The sequence below is a fragment of the Schistocerca serialis genome, chromosome 1, assembly GCF_023864345.2.
Source record: "Schistocerca serialis cubense isolate TAMUIC-IGC-003099 chromosome 1, iqSchSeri2.2, whole genome shotgun sequence".
In the NCBI taxonomy this organism is placed as follows: Eukaryota; Metazoa; Arthropoda; class Insecta; order Orthoptera; family Acrididae; genus Schistocerca; species Schistocerca serialis.
The window spans coordinates 151,628,980-151,647,437 of record NC_064638.1 but is presented as its reverse complement, the minus strand read 5'-3'; the positions used below and the strand labels follow the sequence as shown (position 1 = coordinate 151,647,437).

At 44.0% G+C, this 18,458-nt stretch overlaps 14 non-coding genes across 14 annotated transcripts; all 14 read right to left on the bottom strand.

Annotated features, from left to right (window-relative positions):
* Positions 1-1,123: 1,123 nt before the first annotated feature.
* Trnar-ucu (transfer RNA arginine (anticodon UCU)) lies at positions 1,124-1,196 on the bottom strand. Its single transcript has one exon. It is a non-coding gene; the product is annotated as a tRNA-Arg (tRNA).
* A 1,227-nt stretch (positions 1,197-2,423) lies between these two features.
* On the bottom strand, positions 2,424-2,496 carry Trnar-ucu (transfer RNA arginine (anticodon UCU)). Its single transcript has one exon. It is a non-coding gene; the product is annotated as a tRNA-Arg (tRNA).
* Positions 2,497-3,725: 1,229 nt separating this feature from the next.
* Trnar-ucu (transfer RNA arginine (anticodon UCU)) lies at positions 3,726-3,798 on the bottom strand. Its single transcript has one exon. It is a non-coding gene; the product is annotated as a tRNA-Arg (tRNA).
* A 1,227-nt stretch (positions 3,799-5,025) lies between these two features.
* Trnar-ucu (transfer RNA arginine (anticodon UCU)) lies at positions 5,026-5,098 on the bottom strand. Its single transcript has one exon. It is a non-coding gene; the product is annotated as a tRNA-Arg (tRNA).
* A 1,229-nt stretch (positions 5,099-6,327) lies between these two features.
* Trnar-ucu (transfer RNA arginine (anticodon UCU)) lies at positions 6,328-6,400 on the bottom strand. The gene has a single exon. It is a non-coding gene; the product is annotated as a tRNA-Arg (tRNA).
* Positions 6,401-7,627: 1,227 nt separating this feature from the next.
* Trnar-ucu (transfer RNA arginine (anticodon UCU)) lies at positions 7,628-7,700 on the bottom strand. The gene has a single exon. It is a non-coding gene; the product is annotated as a tRNA-Arg (tRNA).
* Positions 7,701-8,927: 1,227 nt separating this feature from the next.
* Positions 8,928-9,000, bottom strand: Trnar-ucu (transfer RNA arginine (anticodon UCU)). Its single transcript has one exon. It is a non-coding gene; the product is annotated as a tRNA-Arg (tRNA).
* A 1,226-nt stretch (positions 9,001-10,226) lies between these two features.
* Positions 10,227-10,299, bottom strand: Trnar-ucu (transfer RNA arginine (anticodon UCU)). Its single transcript has one exon. It is a non-coding gene; the product is annotated as a tRNA-Arg (tRNA).
* Positions 10,300-11,526: 1,227 nt separating this feature from the next.
* Trnar-ucu (transfer RNA arginine (anticodon UCU)) lies at positions 11,527-11,599 on the bottom strand. The gene has a single exon. It is a non-coding gene; the product is annotated as a tRNA-Arg (tRNA).
* A 1,227-nt stretch (positions 11,600-12,826) lies between these two features.
* Positions 12,827-12,899, bottom strand: Trnar-ucg (transfer RNA arginine (anticodon UCG)). The gene has a single exon. It is a non-coding gene; the product is annotated as a tRNA-Arg (tRNA).
* A 1,227-nt stretch (positions 12,900-14,126) lies between these two features.
* On the bottom strand, positions 14,127-14,199 carry Trnar-ucu (transfer RNA arginine (anticodon UCU)). The gene has a single exon. It is a non-coding gene; the product is annotated as a tRNA-Arg (tRNA).
* A 1,227-nt stretch (positions 14,200-15,426) lies between these two features.
* Positions 15,427-15,499, bottom strand: Trnar-ucu (transfer RNA arginine (anticodon UCU)). Its single transcript has one exon. It is a non-coding gene; the product is annotated as a tRNA-Arg (tRNA).
* Positions 15,500-16,726: 1,227 nt separating this feature from the next.
* On the bottom strand, positions 16,727-16,799 carry Trnar-ucu (transfer RNA arginine (anticodon UCU)). The gene has a single exon. It is a non-coding gene; the product is annotated as a tRNA-Arg (tRNA).
* A 1,227-nt stretch (positions 16,800-18,026) lies between these two features.
* Positions 18,027-18,099, bottom strand: Trnar-ucu (transfer RNA arginine (anticodon UCU)). The gene has a single exon. It is a non-coding gene; the product is annotated as a tRNA-Arg (tRNA).
* Between the last annotated feature and the right edge of the window lie 359 nt (positions 18,100-18,458).

Below are 18,458 nucleotides of genomic sequence, written 5' to 3'. Positions count from 1 at the left end.
AGCAATTACATCAAAGACTCATTATTTATGTAACAGACACGATACATCGCTCCGAATCGCTCTATTTACCATGGCCCTACTGATTGAAACACCTGCGTATTGACAGAGTTGCTCTGTACAATCGTAGTAACACAGTCCTGCTATTACATTCGCTCACGTGCGCTGCTTACAGATAAGTGGGAATTACGCTCTTTAGAACAGCATCCACTAACAAAGTGGTAAACGACACACTGGAAACACTGTATGATTAGTCACATTTTTTGACTTTGGTTGACTGCTGTGTCACAGCCGGTCCCCATCATATGTATACACTCCAACGGACGTGTGTGCCCTGTTAGCACATTTACCAGGAACGTTAGCTGCATCACCTCCCTGGCAATTTCATGCCGTCCTCGAAGCGTCAGCCATTGCTTGGTGACAGTGTGTTTCGATGAGATGTGGACAGATGATGCATCTCTCTCGCCGTCAGTTATAGGCGGGAATCATACTTAATGTAGTTTTCTGCAAGCGTCAGCGGAGCGTCAGACATCTCTGTCTGGTCTTCTCCCTTCATGTATCCAGCAAGCCCCCTCCTGACAGTCTCCAGTAAAAGCCCCCTGTGCTGAAGCGAAAATTGCCGCCGTTTCTATAGATACAGAGTGCCATTGTTTAATGGGAACAGTTAAGGACCCATAGTACAATATCTTGTTGTGAAACAGTCTACTTTTCTCACTTGTGGCAGAGGAAACTGAAAGCCTCTCACCTTGGGCTGGACGAATTAAAGATCATGACTGGGATTACGTACATTGACTCGTGAAGTAATACAAACTTATTTCACTCTTCATTGTATTTGCTTCTGTACAAAATGTGCGTTCTATTGCTATATTTCTATCTGTAGGTAAAAATTGGGCATTGAAAGAAAATTTGCGTGAACAGGCACGTGAAGATATGGTTCCGTTTGTACAGCATTTACACATAACAGCGTCATGGATAACAGATCTACGAGAATTTTGCTTGTGTGTGTAAGGTCAACATATTTAAGCATAGAACTGAGGTCACAACAATTTTCACCTTTTGAAGACGCTTGTGGTTACCCATATGTCAATACCCATCTCGTGATCGGCACATATTTTTAAAAATTGCCCGTCCCTTGTGGGGATCGAACCCACGACCTTTGGATTAGAAGTCCAACGCGCTATCCTCTGCGCCAAAGGGACACTGTCCAAGCGACGGGCTCAGATGTCAGAGATTCTGCAAGACATGACCCGTGCTACATGTCTCGCGTTACTTTTCTGATAGGCTTACTTTCATATTTCTCTGAAGCAATTACATCAAAGACTCATTATTTATGTAACAGACACGATACATCGCTCCGAATCGCTCTATTTACCATGGCCCTACTGATTGAAACACCTGCGTATTGACAGAGTTGCTCTGTACAATCGTAGTAACACAGTCCTGCTATTACATTCGCTCACGTGCGCTGATTACAGATAAGTGGGAATTACGCTCTTTAGAACAGCATCCACTCACAAAGTGGTAAACGACACACTGGAAACACTGTATGATTAGTCACATTTTTTGACTTTGGTTGACTGCTGTGTCACAGCCGGTCCCCATCATATGTATACACTCCAACGGACGTGTGTGCCCTGTTAGCACATTTACCAGGAACGTTAGCTGCATCACCTCCCTGGCAATTTCATGCCGTCGTCGAAGCGTCAGCCATTGCTTGGTGACAGTGTGTTTCGATGAGACGTGGACAGATGATGCATCTCTCTCGCCGTCAGTTATAGGCAGGAATCATACTTAATGTAGTTTTCTGCAAGCGTCAGCGGAGCGTCAGACATCTCTGTCTGGTCTTCTCCCTTCATGTATCCAGCAAGCACCCTCCTTACAGTCTCCAGTAAAAGCCCCCTGTGCTGAAGCGAAAATTGCCGCCGTTTCTATAGATACAGAGTGCCATTGTTTAATGGGAACAGTTAAGGACCCATAGTACAATATCTTGTTTTGAAACAGTCTACTTTTCTCACTTGTGGCAGAGGAAACTGAAACCCTCTCACCTTGGGCTGGAAGAATTAAAGATCATGACTGGGATTACGTACATTGACTCGTGAAGTAATACAAACTTATTTCACTCTTCATTGTATTTGCTTCTGTACAAAATGTGCGTTCTATTGCTATATTTCTATCTGTAGGTAAAAATTGGGCATTGAAAGAAAATTTGCGTGAACAGGCACGTGAAGATATGGTTCCGTTTGTACAGCATTTACACATAACAGCGTCATGGATAACAGATCTACGAGAATTTTGCTTGTGTGTGTAAGGTCAACATATTTAAGCATAGAACTGAGGTCACATCAATTTTCACCTTTTGAAGACGCTTGTGGTTACCCATATGTCAATACCGATCTCGTGATCGGCACATATTTTTAAAAATTGCCCGCCCCTTGTGGGGATCGAACCCACGACCTTTGCATTAGAAGTCCAACGCGCTATCATCTGCGCCAAAGGGACACTGTCCAAGCGACGGGCTCAGATGTCAGAGATTCTGCCAGACATGACCCGTGCTACATGTCTCGCGTTACTTTTCTGATAGGCTTACTTTCATATTTCTCTGAAGCAATTACATCAAAGACTCATTATTTATGTAACAGACACGATACATCGCTCCGAATCGCTCTATTTACCATGGCCCTACTGATTGAAACACCTGCGTATTGACAGAGTTGCTCTGTACAATCGTAGTAACACAGTCCTGCTATTACATTCGCTCACGTGCGCTGCTTACAGATAAGTGGGAATTACGCTCTTTAGAACAGCATCCACTCACAAAGTGGTAAACGACACACTGGAAACACTGTATGATTAGTCACATTTTTTGACTTTGGTTGACTGCTGTGTCACAGCCGGTCCCCATCATATGTATACACTCCAACGGACGTGTGTGCCCTGTTAGCACATTTACCAGGAACGTTAGCTGCATCACTTCCCTGGCATTTTCATATGCCGTCCTCGAAGCGTCAGCCATTGCTTGGTGACAGTGTGTTTCGATGAGACGTGGACAGATGATGCATCTCTCTCGCCGTCAGTTATAGGCGGGAATCATACTTAATGTAGTTTTCTGCAAGCGTCAGCGGAGCGTCAGACATCTCTGTCTGGTCTTCTCCCTTCATGTATCCAGCAAGCCCCCTCCTGACAGTCTCCAGCAAAAGCCCCCTGTGCTGAAGCGAAAATTGCCGCCGTTTCTATAGATACAGAGTGCCATTGTTTAATGGGAACAGTTAAGGACCCATAGTACAATATCTTGTTGTGAAACAGTCTACTTTTCTCACTTGTGGCAGAGGAAACTGAAACCCTCTCACCTTGGGCTGGAAGAATTAAAGATCATGACTGGGATTACGTACATTGACTCGTGAAGTAATACAAACTTATTTCACTCTTCATTGTATTTGCTTCTGTACAAAATGTGCGTTCTATTGCTATATTTCTATCTGTAGGTAAAAATTGGGCATTGAAAGAAAATTTGCGTGAACAGGCACGTGAAGATATGGTTCCGTTTGTACAGCATTTACACATAACAGCGTCATGGATAACATATCTATGAGAATTTTGCTTGTGTGTGTAAGGTCAACATATTTAAGCATAGAACTGAGGTCACAACAATTTTCACCTTTTGAAGACGCTTGTGGTTACCCATATGTCAATACCCATCTCGTGATCGGCACATATTTTTAAAAATTGCCCGTCTCTTGTGGGGATCGAACCCACGACCTTTGGATTAGAAGTCCAACGCGCTATCCTCTGCGCCAAAGGGACACTGTCCAAGCAACGGGCTCAGATGTCAGAGATTCTGCAAGACATGACCCGTGCTACATGTCTCGCGTTACTTTTCTGATAGGCTTACTTTCATATTTCTCTGAAGCAATTACATCAAAGACTCATTATTTATGTAACAGACACGATACATCGCTCCGAATCGCTCTATTTACCATGGCCCTACTGATTGAAACACCTGCGTATTGACAGAGTTGCTCTGTACAATCGTAGTAACACAGTCCTGCTATTACATTCGCTCACGTGCGCTGATTACAGATAAGTGGGAATTACGCTCTTTAGAACAGCATCCACTCACAAAGTGGTAAACGACACACTGGAAACACTGTATGATTAGTCACATTTTTTGACTTTGGTTGACTGCTGTGTCACAGCCGGTCCCCATCATATGTATACACTCCAACGGACGTGTGTGCCCTGTTAGCACATTTACCAGGAACGTTAGCTGCATCACCTCCCTGGCAATTTCATGCCGTCGTCGAAGCGTCAGCCATTGCTTGGTGACAGTGTGTTTCGATGAGACGTGGACAGATGATGCATCTCTCTCGCCGTCAGTTATAGGCAGGAATCATACTTAATGTAGTTTTCTGCAAGCGTCAGCGGAGCGTCAGACATCTCTGTCTGGTCTTCTCCCTTCATGTATCCAGCAAGCACCCTCCTTACAGTCTCCAGTAAAAGCCCCCTGTGCTGAAGCGAAAATTGCCGCCGTTTCTATAGATACAGAGTGCCATTGTTTAATGGGAACAGTTAAGGACCCATAGTACAATATCTTGTTTTGAAACAGTCTACTTTTCTCACTTGTGGCAGAGGAAACTGAAACCCTCTCACCTTGGGCTGGAAGAATTAAAGATCATGACTGGGATTACGTACATTGACTCGTGAAGTAATACAAACTTATTTCACTCTTCATTGTATTTGCTTCTGTACAAAATGTGCGTTCTATTGCTATATTTCTATCTGTAGGTAAAAATTGGGCATTGAAAGAAAATTTGCGTGAACAGGCACGTGAAGATATGGTTCCGTTTGTACAGCATTTACACATAACAGCGTCATGGATAACAGATCTACGAGAATTTTGCTTGTGTGTGTAAGGTCAACATATTTAAGCATAGAACTGAGGTCACATCAATTTTCACCTTTTGAAGACGCTTGTGGTTACCCATATGTCAATACCGATCTCGTGATCGGCACATATTTTTAAAAATTGCCCGCCCCTTGTGGGGATCGAACCCACGACCTTTGCATTAGAAGTCCAACGCGCTATCATCTGCGCCAAAGGGACACTGTCCAAGCGACGGGCTCAGATGTCAGAGATTCTGCCAGACATGACCCGTGCTACATGTCTCGCGTTACTTTTCTGATAGGCTTACTTTCATATTTCTCTGAAGCAATTACATCAAAGACTCATTATTTATGTAACAGACACGATACATCGCTCCGAATCGCTCTATTTACCATGGCCCTACTGATTGAAACACCTGCGTATTGACAGAGTTGCTCTGTACAATCGTAGTAACACAGTCCTGCTATTACATTCGCTCACGTGCGCTGCTTACAGATAAGTGGGAATTACGCTCTTTAGAACAGCATCCACTCACAAAGTGGTAAACGACACACTGGAAACACTGTATGATTAGTCACATTTTTTGACTTTGGTTGACTGCTGTGTCACAGCCGGTCCCCATCATATGTATACACTCCAACGGACGTGTGTGCCCTGTTAGCACATTTACCAGGAACGTTAGCTGCATCACTTCCCTGGCATTTTCATATGCCGTCCTCGAAGCGTCAGCCATTGCTTGGTGACAGTGTGTTTCGATGAGACGTGGACAGATGATGCATCTCTCTCGCCGTCAGTTATAGGCGGGAATCATACTTAATGTAGTTTTCTGCAAGCGTCAGCGGAGCGTCAGACATCTCTGTCTGGTCTTCTCCCTTCATGTATCCAGCAAGCCCCCTCCTGACAGTCTCCAGCAAAAGCCCCCTGTGCTGAAGCGAAAATTGCCGCCGTTTCTATAGATACAGAGTGCCATTGTTTAATGGGAACAGTTAAGGACCCATAGTACAATATCTTGTTGTGAAACAGTCTACTTTTCTCACTTGTGGCAGAGGAAACTGAAACCCTCTCACCTTGGGCTGGAAGAATTAAAGATCATGACTGGGATTACGTACATTGACTCGTGAAGTAATACAAACTTATTTCACTCTTCATTGTATTTGCTTCTGTACAAAATGTGCGTTCTATTGCTATATTTCTATCTGTAGGTAAAAATTGGGCATTGAAAGAAAATTTGCGTGAACAGGCACGTGAAGATATGGTTCCGTTTGTACAGCATTTACACATAACAGCGTCATGGATAACATATCTATGAGAATTTTGCTTGTGTGTGTAAGGTCAACATATTTAAGCATAGAACTGAGGTCACAACAATTTTCACCTTTTGAAGACGCTTGTGGTTACCCATATGTCAATACCCATCTCGTGATCGGCACATATTTTTAAAAATTGCCCGTCTCTTGTGGGGATCGAACCCACGACCTTTGGATTAGAAGTCCAACGCGCTATCCTCTGCGCCAAAGGGACACTGTCCAAGCAACGGGCTCAGATGTCAGAGATTCTGCAAGACATGACCCGTGCTACATGTCTCGCGTTACTTTTCTGATAGGCTTACTTTCATATTTCTCTGAAGCAATTACATCAAAGACTCATTATTTATGTAACAGACACGATACATCGCTCCGAATCGCTCTATTTACCATGGCCCTACTGATTGAAACACCTGCGTATTGACAGAGTTGCTCTGTACAATCGTAGTAACACAGTCCTGCTATTACATTCGCTCACGTGCGCTGCTTACAGATAAGTGGGAATTACGCTCTTTAGAACAGCATCCACTCACAAAGTGGTAAACGACACACTGGAAACACTGTATGATTAGTCACATTTTTTGACTTTGGTTGACTGCTGTGTCACAGCCGGTCCCCATCATATGTATACACTCCAACGGACGTGTGTGCCCTGTTAGCACATTTACCAGGAACGTTAGCTGCATCACCTCCCTGGCAATTTCATGCCGTCCTCGAAGCGTCAGCCATTGCTTGGTGACAGTGTGTTTCGATGAGACGTGGACAGATGATGCATCTCTCTCGCCGTCAGTTATAGGCGGGAATCATACTTAATGTAGTTTTCTGCAAGCGTCAGCGGAGCGTCAGACATCTCTGTCTGGTCTTCTCCCTTCATGTATCCAGCAAGCCCCCTCCTGACAGTCTCCAGTAAAAGCCCCCTGTGCTGAAGCGAAAATTGCCGCCGTTTCTATAGATACAGAGTGCCATTGTTTAATGGGAACAGTTAAGGACCCATAGTACAATATCTTGTTGTGAAACAGTCAACTTTTCTCACTTGTGGCAGAGGAAACTGAAACCCTCTCACCTTGGGCTAGAAGAATTAAAGATCATGACTGGGATTACGTACATTGACTCGTGAAGTAATACAAACTTATTTCACTCTTCATTGTATTTGCTTCTGTACAAAATGTGCGTTCTATTGCTATATTTCTATCTCTAGGTAAAAATTGGGCATTGAAAGAAAATTTGCGTGAACAGGCACGTGAAGATATGGTTCCGTTTGTACAGCATTTACACATAACAGCGTCATGGATAACAGATCTACGAGAATTTTGCTTGTGTGTGTAAGGTCAACATATTTAAGCATAGAACTGAGGTCACAACAATTTTCACCTTTTGAAGACGCTTGTGGTTACCCATATGTCAATACCCATCTCGTGATCGGCACATATTTTTAAAAATTGCCCTTCCCTTGTGGGGATCGAACCCACGACCCTTGGATTAGAAGTCCAACGCGCTATCCTCTGCGCCAAAGGGACACTGTCCAAGCGACGGGCTCAGATGTCAGAGATTCTGCAAGACATGACCCGTGCTACATGTCTCGCGTTACTTTTCTGATAGGCTTACTTTCATATTTCTCTGAAGCAATTACATCAAAGACTCATTATTTATGTAACAGACACGATACATCGCTCCGAATCGCTCTATTTACCATGGCCCTACTGATTGAAACACCTGCGTATTGACAGAGTTGCTCTGTACAATCGTAGTAACACAGTCCTGCTATTACATTCGCTCACGTGCGCTGCTTACAGATAAGTGGGAATTACGCTCTTTAGAACAGCATCCACTCACAAAGTGGTAAACGACACACTGGAAACACTGTATGATTAGTCACATTTTTTGACTTTGGTTGACTGCTGTGTCACAGCCGGTCCCCATCATATGTATACACTCCAACGGACGTGTGTGCCCTGTTAGCACATTTACCAGGAACGTTAGCTGCATCACCTCCCTGGCAATTTCATGCCGTCCTCGAAGCGTCAGCCATTCCTTGGTGACAGTGTGTTTCGATGAGACGTGGACATATGATGCATCTCTCTCGCCGTCAGTTATAGGCGGGAATCATACTTAATGTAGTTTTCTGCAAGCGTCAGCGGAGCGTCAGACATCTCTGTCTGGTCTTCTCCCTTCATGTATCCAGCAAGCCCCCTCCTGACAGTCTCCAGTAAAAGCCCCCTGTGCTGAAGCGAAAATTGCCGCCGTTTCTATAGATACAGAGTGCCATTGTTTAATGTGAACAGTTAAGGACCCATAGTACAATATCTTGTTGTGAAACAGTCTACTTTTCTCACTTGTGGCAGAGGAAACTGAAACCCTCTCACCTTGGGCTCGAAGAATTAAAGATCATGACTGGGATTACGTACATTGACTCGTGAAGTAATACAAACTTATTTCACTCTTCATTGTATTTGCTTCTGTACAAAATGTGCGTTCTATTGCTACATTTCTATCTGTAGGTAAAAATTGGGCATTGAAAGAAAATTTGCGTGAACAGGCACGTGAAGATATGGTTCCGTTTGTACAGCATTTACACATAACAGCGTCATGGATAACAGATCTACGAGAATTTTGCTTGTGTGTGTAGGGTCAACATATTTAAGCAATGAACTGAGGTCACAACAATTTTCACCTTTTGAAGACGCTTGTGGTTACCCATATGTCAATACCCATCTCGTGATCGGCACATACTTTTAAAAATTGCCCGACCCTTGTGGGGATCGAACCCACGACCTTTGGATTAGAAGTCCAACGCGCTATCCTCTGCGCCAAAGGGACACTGTCCAAGCGACGGGCTCAGATGTCAGAGATTCTGCAAGACATGACCCGTGCTACATGTCTCGCGTTACTTTTCTGATAGGCTTACTTTCATATTTCTCTGAAGCAATTACATCAAAGACTCATTATTTATGTAACAGACACGATACATCGCTCCGAATCGCTCTATTTACCATGGCAAACTGATTGAAACACCTGCGTATTGACAGAGTTGCTCTGTACAATCGTAGTAACACAGTCCTGCTATTACATTCGCTCACGTGCGCTGCTTACAGATAAGTGGGAATTACGCTCTTTAGAACAGCATCCACTAACAAAGTGGTAAACGACACACTGGAAACACTGTATGATTAGTCACATTTTTTGACTTTGGTTGACTGCTGTGTCACAGCCGGTCCCCATCATATGTATACACTCCAACGGACGTGTGTGCCCTGCTAGCACATTTACCAGTAACGTTAGCTGCATCACCTCCCTGGCAATTTCATGCCGTCCTCGAAGCGTCAGCCATTGCTTGGTGACAGTGTGTTTCGATGAGACGTGGACAGATGATGCATCTCTCTCGCCGTCAGTTATAGGCGGGAATCATACTTAATGTAGTTTTCTGCAAGCGTCAGCGGAGCGTCAGACATCTCTGTCTGGTCTTCTCCCTTCATGTATCCAGCAAGCCCCCTCCTGACAGTCTCCAGTAAAAGCCCCCTGTGCTGAAGCGAAAATTGCCGCCGTTTCTATAGATACAGAGTGCCATTGTTTAATGGGAACAGTTAAGGACCCATAGTACAATATCTTGTTGTGAAACAGTCTACTTTTCTCACTTGTGGCAGAGGAAACTGAAACCCTCTCACCTTGGGCTGGAAGAATTAAAGATCATGACTGGGATTACGTACATTGACTCGTGAAGTAATACAAACTTATTTCACTCTTCATTGTATTTGCTTCTGTACAAAATGTGCGTTCTATTGCTATATTTCTATCTGTAGGTAAAAATTGGGCATTGAAAGAAAATTTGCGTGAACAGGCACGTGAAGATATGGTTCCGTTTGTACAGCATTTACACATAACAGCGTCATGGATAACAGATCTACGAGAATTTTGCTTGTGTGTGTAAGGTCAACATATTTAAGCATAGAACTGAGGTCACAACAATTTTCGCCTTTTGAAGACGCTTGTGGTTACCCATATGTCAATACCCATCTCGTGATCGGCACATATTTTTAAAAATTGCCCGTCCCTTGTGGGGATCGAACCCACGACCTTTGGATTAGAAGTCCAACGCGCTATCCTCTGCGCCAAAGGGACACTGTCCAAGCGACGGGCTCAGATGTCAGAGATTCTGCAAGACATGACCCGTGCTACATGTCTCGCGTTACTTTTCTGATAGGCTTACTTTCATATTTCTCTGAAGCAATTACATCAAAGACTCATTATTTATGTAACAGACACGATACATCGCTCCGAATCGCTCTATTTACCATGGCCCTACTGATTGAAACACCTGCGTATTGACAGAGTTGCTCTGTACAATCGTAGTAACACAGTCCTGCTATTACATTCGCTCACGTGCGCTGCTTACAGATAAGTGGGAATTACGCTCTTTAGAACAGCATCCACTCACAAAGTGGTAAACGACACACTGGAAACACTGTATGATTAGTCACATTTTTTGACTTTGGTTGACTGCTGTGTCACAGCCGGTCCCCATCATATGTATACACTCCAACGGACGTGTGTGCCCTGTTAGCACATTTACCAGCAACGTTAGCTGCATCACCTCCCTGGCAATTTCATGCCGTCCTCGAAGCGTCAGCCATTGCTTGGTGACAGTGTGTTTCGATGAGACGTGGACAGATGATGCATCTCTCTCGCCGTCAGTTATAGGCGGGAATCATACTTAATGTAGTTTTCTGCAAGCGTCAGCGGAGCGTCAGACATCTCTGTCTGGTCTTCTCCCTTCATGTATCCAGCAAGCCCCCTCCTGACAGTCTCCAGTAAAAGCCCCCTGTGCTGAAGCGAAAATTGCCGCCGTTTCTATAGATACAGAGTGCCATTGTTTAATGGGAACAGTTAAGGACCCATAGTACAATATCTTGTTGTGAAACAGTCTACTTTTCTCACTTGTGGCAGAGGAAACTGAAACCCTCTCACCTTGGGCTGGAAGAATTAAAGATCATGACTGGGATTACGTACATTGACTCGTGAAGTAATACAAACTTATTTCACTCTTCATTGTATTTGCTTCTGTACATAATGTGCGTTCTATTGCTATATTTCTATCTGTAGGTAAAAATTGGGCATTGAAAGAAAATTTGCGTGAACAGGCACGTGAAGATATGGTTCCGTTTGTACAGCATTTACACATAACAGCGTCATGGATAACAGATCTACGAGAATTTTGCTTGTGTGTGTAAGGTCAACATATTTAAGCATAGAACTGAGGTCACAACAATTTTCACCTTTTGAAGACGCTTGTGGTTACCCATATGTCAATACCCATCTCGTGATCGGCACATATTTTTAAAAATTGCCCGACCCTTGTGGGGATCGAACCCACGACCTTTGGATTAGAAGTCCAACGCGCTATCCTCTGCGCCAAAGGGACACTGTCCAAGCGACGGGCTCAGATGTCAGAGATTCTGCAAGACATGACCCGTGCTACATGTCTCGCGTTACTTTTCTGATAGGCTTACTTTCATATTTCTCTGAAGCAATTACATCAAAGACTCATTATTAATGTAACAGACACGATACATCGCTCCGAATCGCTCTATTTACCATGGCCCTACTGATTGAAACACCTGCGTATTGACAGAGTTGCTCTGTACAATCGTAGTAACACAGTCCTGCTATTACATTCGCTCACGTGCGCTGCTTACAGATAAGTGGGAATTACGCTCTTTAGAACAGCATCCACTCACAAAGTGGTAAACGACACACTGGAAACACTGTATGATTAGTCACATTTTTTGACTTTGGTTGACTGCTGTGTCACAGCCGGTCCCCATCATATGTATACACTCCAACGGACGTGTGTGCCCTGTTAGCACATTTACCAGGAACGTTAGCTGCATCACCTCCCTGGCAATTTCATGCCGTCCTCGAAGCGTCAGCCATTGCTTGGTGACAGTGTGTTTCGATGAGACGTGGACAGATGATGCATCTCTCTCGCCGTCAGTTATAGGCGGGAATCATACTTAATGTAGTTTTCTGCAAGCGTCAGCGGAGCGTCAGACATCTCTGTCTGGTCTTCTCCCTTCATGTATCCAGCAAGCCCCCTCCTGACAGTCTCCAGTAAAAGCCCCCTGTGCTGAAGCGAAAATTGCCGCCGTTTCTATAGATACAGAGTGCCATTGTTTAATGGGAACAGTTAAGGACCCATAGTACAATATCTTGTTGTGAAACAGTCTACTTTTCTCATTTGTGGCAGAGGAAACTGAAACCCTCTCACCTTGGGCTGGAAGAATTAAAGATCATGACTGGGATTACGTACATTGACTCGTGAAGTAATACAAACTTATTTCACTCTTCATTGTATTTGCTTCTGTACAAAATGTGCGTTCTATTGCTATATTTCTATCTGTAGGTAAAAATTGGGCATTGAAAGAAAATTTGCGTGAACAGGCACGTGAAGATATGGTTCCGTTTGTACAGCATTTACACATAACAGCGTCATGGATAACAGATCTACGAGAATTTTGCTTGTGTGTGTAAGGTTAACATATTTAAGCATAGAACTGAGGTCACAACAATTTTCACCTTTTGAAGACGCTTGGGGTTACCCATATGTCAATACCCATCTCGTGATCGGCACATATTTTTAAAAAATGCCCGTCCCTTGTGGGGATCGAACCCACGACATTTGGATTCGACGTCCAACGCGCTATCCTCTGCGCCAAAGGGACACTGTCCAAGCGACGGGCTCAGATGTCAGAGATTCTGCAAGACATGACCCGTGCTACATGTCTCGCGTTACTTTTCTGATAGGCTTACTTTCATATTTCTCTGAAGCAATTACATCAAAGACTCATTATTTATGTAACAGACACGATACATCGCTCCGAATCGCTCTATTTACCGTGGCCCTACTGATTGAAACACCTGCGTATTGACAGAGTTGCTCTGTACAATCGTAGTAACACAGTCCTGCTATTACATTCGCTCACGTGCGCTGCTTACAGATAAGTGGGAATTACGCTCTTTAGAACAGCATCCACTCACAAAGTGGTAAACGACACACTGGAAACACTGTATGATTAGTCACATTTTTTGACTTTGGTTGACTGCTGTGTCACAGCCGGTCCCCATCATACGTATACACTCCAACGGACGTGTGTGCCCTGTTAGCACATTTACCAGGAACGTTAGCTGCATCACCTCCCTGGCAATTTCATGCCGTCCTCGAAGCGTCAGCCATTGCTTGGTGACAGTGTGTTTCGATGAGACGTGGACAGATGATGCATCTCTCTCGCCGTCAGTTATAGGCGGGAATCATACTTAATGTAGTTTTCTGAAAGCGTCAGCGGAGCGTCAGACATCTCTGTCTGGTCTTCACCCTTCATGTATCCAGCAAGCCCCCTCCTGACAGTCTCCAGTAAAAGCCCCCTGTCCTGAAGCGAAAATTGCCGCCGTTTCTAAAGATACAGAGTGCCATTGTTTAATGGGAACAGTTAAGGACCCATAGTACAATATCTTGTTGTGAAACAGTCTACTTTTCTCACTTGTGGCAGAGGAAACTGAAACCCTCTCACCTTGGGCTGGAAGAATTAAAGATCATGACTGGGATTACGTACATTGACTCGTGAAGTAATACAAACTTATTTCACTCTTCATTGTATTTGCTTCTGTACAAAATGTGCGTTCTATTGCTATATTTCTATCTGTAGGTAAAAATTGGGCATTGAAAGAAAATTTGCGTGAACAGGCACGTGAAGATATGGTTCCGTTTGTACAGCATTTACACATAACAGCATCATGGATAACAGATCTACGAGAATTTTGCTTGTGTGTGTAAGGTCAACATATTTAAGCATAGAACTGAGGTCACAACAATTTTCACCTTTTGAAGACGCTTGTTGTTACCCATATGTCAATACCCATCTCGTGATCGGCACATATTTTTAAAAATTGCCCGTCCCTTGTGGGGATCGAACCCACGACCTTTGGATTAGAAGTGCAACGCGCTATCCTCTGCGCCAAAGGGACACTGTCCAAGCGACGGGCTCAGATGTCAGAGATTCTGCAAGACATGACCCGTGCTACATGTCTCGCGTTACTTTTCTGATAGGCTTACTTTCATATTTCTCTGAAGCAATTACATCAAAGACTCATTATTTATGTAACAGACACGATACATCGCTCCGAATCGCTCTATTTACCATGGCCCTACTGATTGAAACACCTGCGTATTGACAGAGTTGCTCTGTACAATCGTAGTAACACAGTCCTGCTATTACATTCGCTCACGTGCGCTGCTTACAGATAAGTGGGAATTACGCTCTTTAGAACAGCATCCACTCACAAAGTGGTAAACGACACACTGGAAACACTGTATGATTAGTCACATTTTTTGACTTTGGTTGACTGCTGTGTCACAGCCGGTCCCCATCATACGTATACACTCCAACGGACGTGTGTGCCCTGTTAGCACATTTACCAGGAACGTTAGCTGCATCACCTCCCTGGCAATTTCATGCCGTCCTCGAAGCGTCAGCCATTGCTTGGTGACAGTGTGTTTCGATGAGACGTGGACAGATGATGCATCTCTCTCGCCGTCAGTTATAGGCGGGAATCATACTTAATGTAGTTTTCTGAAAGCGTCAGCGGAGCGTCAGACATCTCTGTCTGGTCTTCTCCCTTCATGTATCCAGCAAGCCCCCTCCTGACAGTCTCCAGTAAAAGCACCCTGTCCTGAAGCGAAAATTGCCGCCGTTTCTAAAGATACAGAGTGCCATTGTTTAATGGGAACAGTTAAGGACCCATAGTACAATATCTTGTTGTGAAACAGTCTACTTTTCTCACTTGTGGCAGAGGAAACTGAAACCCTCTCACCTTGGGCTGGAAGAATTAAAGATCATGACTGGGATTACGTACATTGACTCGTGAAGTAATACAAACTTATTTCACTCTTCATTGTATTTGCTTCTGTACAAAATGTGCGTTCTATTGCTATATTTCTATCTGTAGGTAAAAATTGGGCATTGAAAGAAAATTTGCGTGAACAGGCACGTGAAGATATGGTTCCGTTTGTACAGCATTTACACATAACAGCATCATGGATAACAGATCTACGAGAATTTTGCTTGTGTGTGTAAGGTCAACATATTTAAGCATAGAACTGAGGTCACAACAATTTTCACCTTTTGAAGACGCTTGTGGTTACCCATATGTCAATACCCATCTCGTGATCGGCACATATTTTTAAAAATTGCCCGTCCCTTGTGGGGATCGAACCCACGACCTTTGGATTAGAAGTGCAATGCGCTATCCTCTGCGCCAAAGGGACACTGTCCAAGTGACGGGCTCAGATGTCAGAGATTCTGCAAGACATGACCCGTGCTACATGTCTCGCGTTACTTTTCTGATAGGCTTACTTTCATATTTCTCTGAAGCAATTACATCAAAGACTCATTATTTATGTAACAGACACGATACATCGCTCCGAATCGCTCTATTTACCATGGCCCTACTGATTGAAACACCTGCGTATTGACAGAGTTGCTCTGTACAATCGTAGTAACACAGTCCTGCTATTACATTCGCTCACGTGCGCTGCTTACAGATAAGTGGGAATTACGCTCTTTAGAACAGCATCCACTCACAAAGTGGTAAACGACACACTGGAAACACTGTATGATTAGTCACATTTTTTGACTTTGGTTGACTGCTGTGTCACAGCCGGTCCCCATCATATGTATACACTCCAACGGACGTGTGTGCCCTGTTAGCACATTTACCAGGAACGTTAGCTGCATCACCTCCCTGGCAATTTCATGCCGTCCTCGAAGCGTCAGCCATTGCTTGGTGACAGTGTGTTTCGATGAGACGTGGACAGATGATGCGTCTCTCTCGCCGTCAGTTATAGGCGGGAATCATACTTAATGTAGTTTTCTGCAAACGTCAGCGGAGCGTCAGACATCTCTGTCTGGTCTTCTCCCTTCATGTATCCAGCAAGCCCCCTCCTGACAGTCTCCAGTAAAAGACCCCTGTGCTGAAGCGAAAATTGCCGCCGTTTCTATAGATACAGAGTGCCATTGTTTAATGGGAACAGTTAAGGACCCATAGTACAATATCTTGTTGTGAAACAGTCTACTTTTCTCACTTGTGGCAGAGGAAACTGAAACCCTCTCACCTTGGGCTGGAAGAATTAAAGATCATGACTGGGATTACGTACATTGACTCGTGAAGTAATACAAACTTATTTCACTCTTCATTGTATTTGCTTCTGTACAAAATGTGCGTTCTATTGCTATATTTCTATCTGTAGGTAAAAATTGGGCATTGAAAGAAAATTTGCGTGAACAGGCACGTGAAGATATGGTTCCGTTTGTACAGCATTTACACATAACAGCGTCATGGATAACAGATCTACGAGAATTTTGCTTGTGTGTGTAAGGTCAACATATTTAAGCATAGAACTGAGGTCACAACAATTTTCACCTTTTGAAGACGCTTGTGGTTACCCATATGTCAATACCCATCTCGTGATCGGCACATATTTTTAAAAATTGCCCGTCCCTTGTGGGGATCGAACCCACGACATTTAGATTAGAAGTGCAACGCGCTATCCTCTGCGCCAAAGGGACACTGTCCAAGCGACGGGCTCAGATGTCAGAGATTCTGCAAGACATGACCCGTGCTACATGTCTCGCGTTACTTTTCTGATAGGCTTACTTTCATATTTCTCTGAAGCAATTACATCAAAGACTCATTATTTATGTAACAGACATGATACATCGCTCCGAATCGCTCTATTTACCATGGCCCTACTGATTGAAACACCTGCGTATTGACAGAGTTGCTCTGTACAATCGTCGTAACACAGTCCTGCTATTACATTCGCTCACGTGCGCTGCTTACAGATAAGTGGGAATTACGCTCTTTAGAACAGCATCCACTCACAAAGTGGTAAACGACACACTGGAAACACTGTATGATTAGTCACATTTTTTGACTTTGGTTGACTGCTGTGTCACAGCCGGTCCCCATCATATGTATACACTCCAACGTACGTGTGTGCCCTGTTAGCACATTTACCAGGAACGTTAGCTGCATCACCTCCCTGGCAATTTCATGCTGTCCTCGAAGCGTCAGCCATTGCTTGGTGACAGTGTGTTTCGATGAGACGTGGACAGATGATGCATCTCTCTCGCCGTCAGTTATAGGCGGGAATCATACTTAATGTAGTTTTCTGCAAGCGTCAGCGGAGCGTCAGACATCTCTGTCTGGTCTTCTCCCTTCATGTATCCAGCAAGCCCCCTCCTGACAGTCTCCAGTAAAAGCCCCCTGTGCTGAAGCGAAAATTGCCGCCGTTTCTATAGATACAGAGTGCCATTGTTTAATGGGAACAGTTAAGGACCCATAGTACAATATCTTGTTGTGAAACAGTCTACTTTTCTCACTTGTGGCAGAGGAAACTGAAACCCTCTCACCTTGGGCTGGAAGAATTAAAGATCATGACTGGGATTACGTACATTGACTCGTGAAGTAATACAAACTTATTTCACTCTTCATTGTATTTGCTTCTGTACAAAATGTGTGTTCTATTGCTATATTTCTATCTGTAGGTAAAAATTGGGCATTGAAAGAAAATTTGCGTGAACAGGCACGTGAAGATATGGTTCCGTTTGTCCAGCATTTACACATAACAGCGTCATGGATAACAGATCTACGAGAATTTTGCTTGTGTGTGTAAGGTCAACATATTTAAGCATAGAACTGAGGTCACAACAATTTTCACCTTTTGAAGACGCTTGTGGTTACCCATATGTCAATACCCATCTCGTGATCGGCACATATTTTTAAAAATAGCCCGCCCCTTGTGGGGATCGAACCCACGACCTTTGGATTAGAAGTCCAACGCGCTATCCTCTGCGCCGAAGGGACACTGCCCAAGCGACGGGCTCAGATGTCAGAGATTCTGCAAGACATGACCCGTGCTACATGTCTCGCGTTACTTTTCTGGTAGGCTTACTTTCATATTTCTCTGAAGCAATTACATCAAAGACTCATTATTTATGTAACAGACACGATACATCGCTCCGAATCGCTGTATTTACCATGGCCCTACTGATTGAAACACCTGCGTATTGACAGAGTTGCTCTGTACAATCGTAGTAATACAGTCCTGCTATTACATTCGCTCACGTGCGCTGCTTACAGATAAGTGGGAATTACGCTCTTTAGAACAGCATCCACTCACAAAGTGGTAAACGACACACTGGAAACACTGTATGATTAGTCAC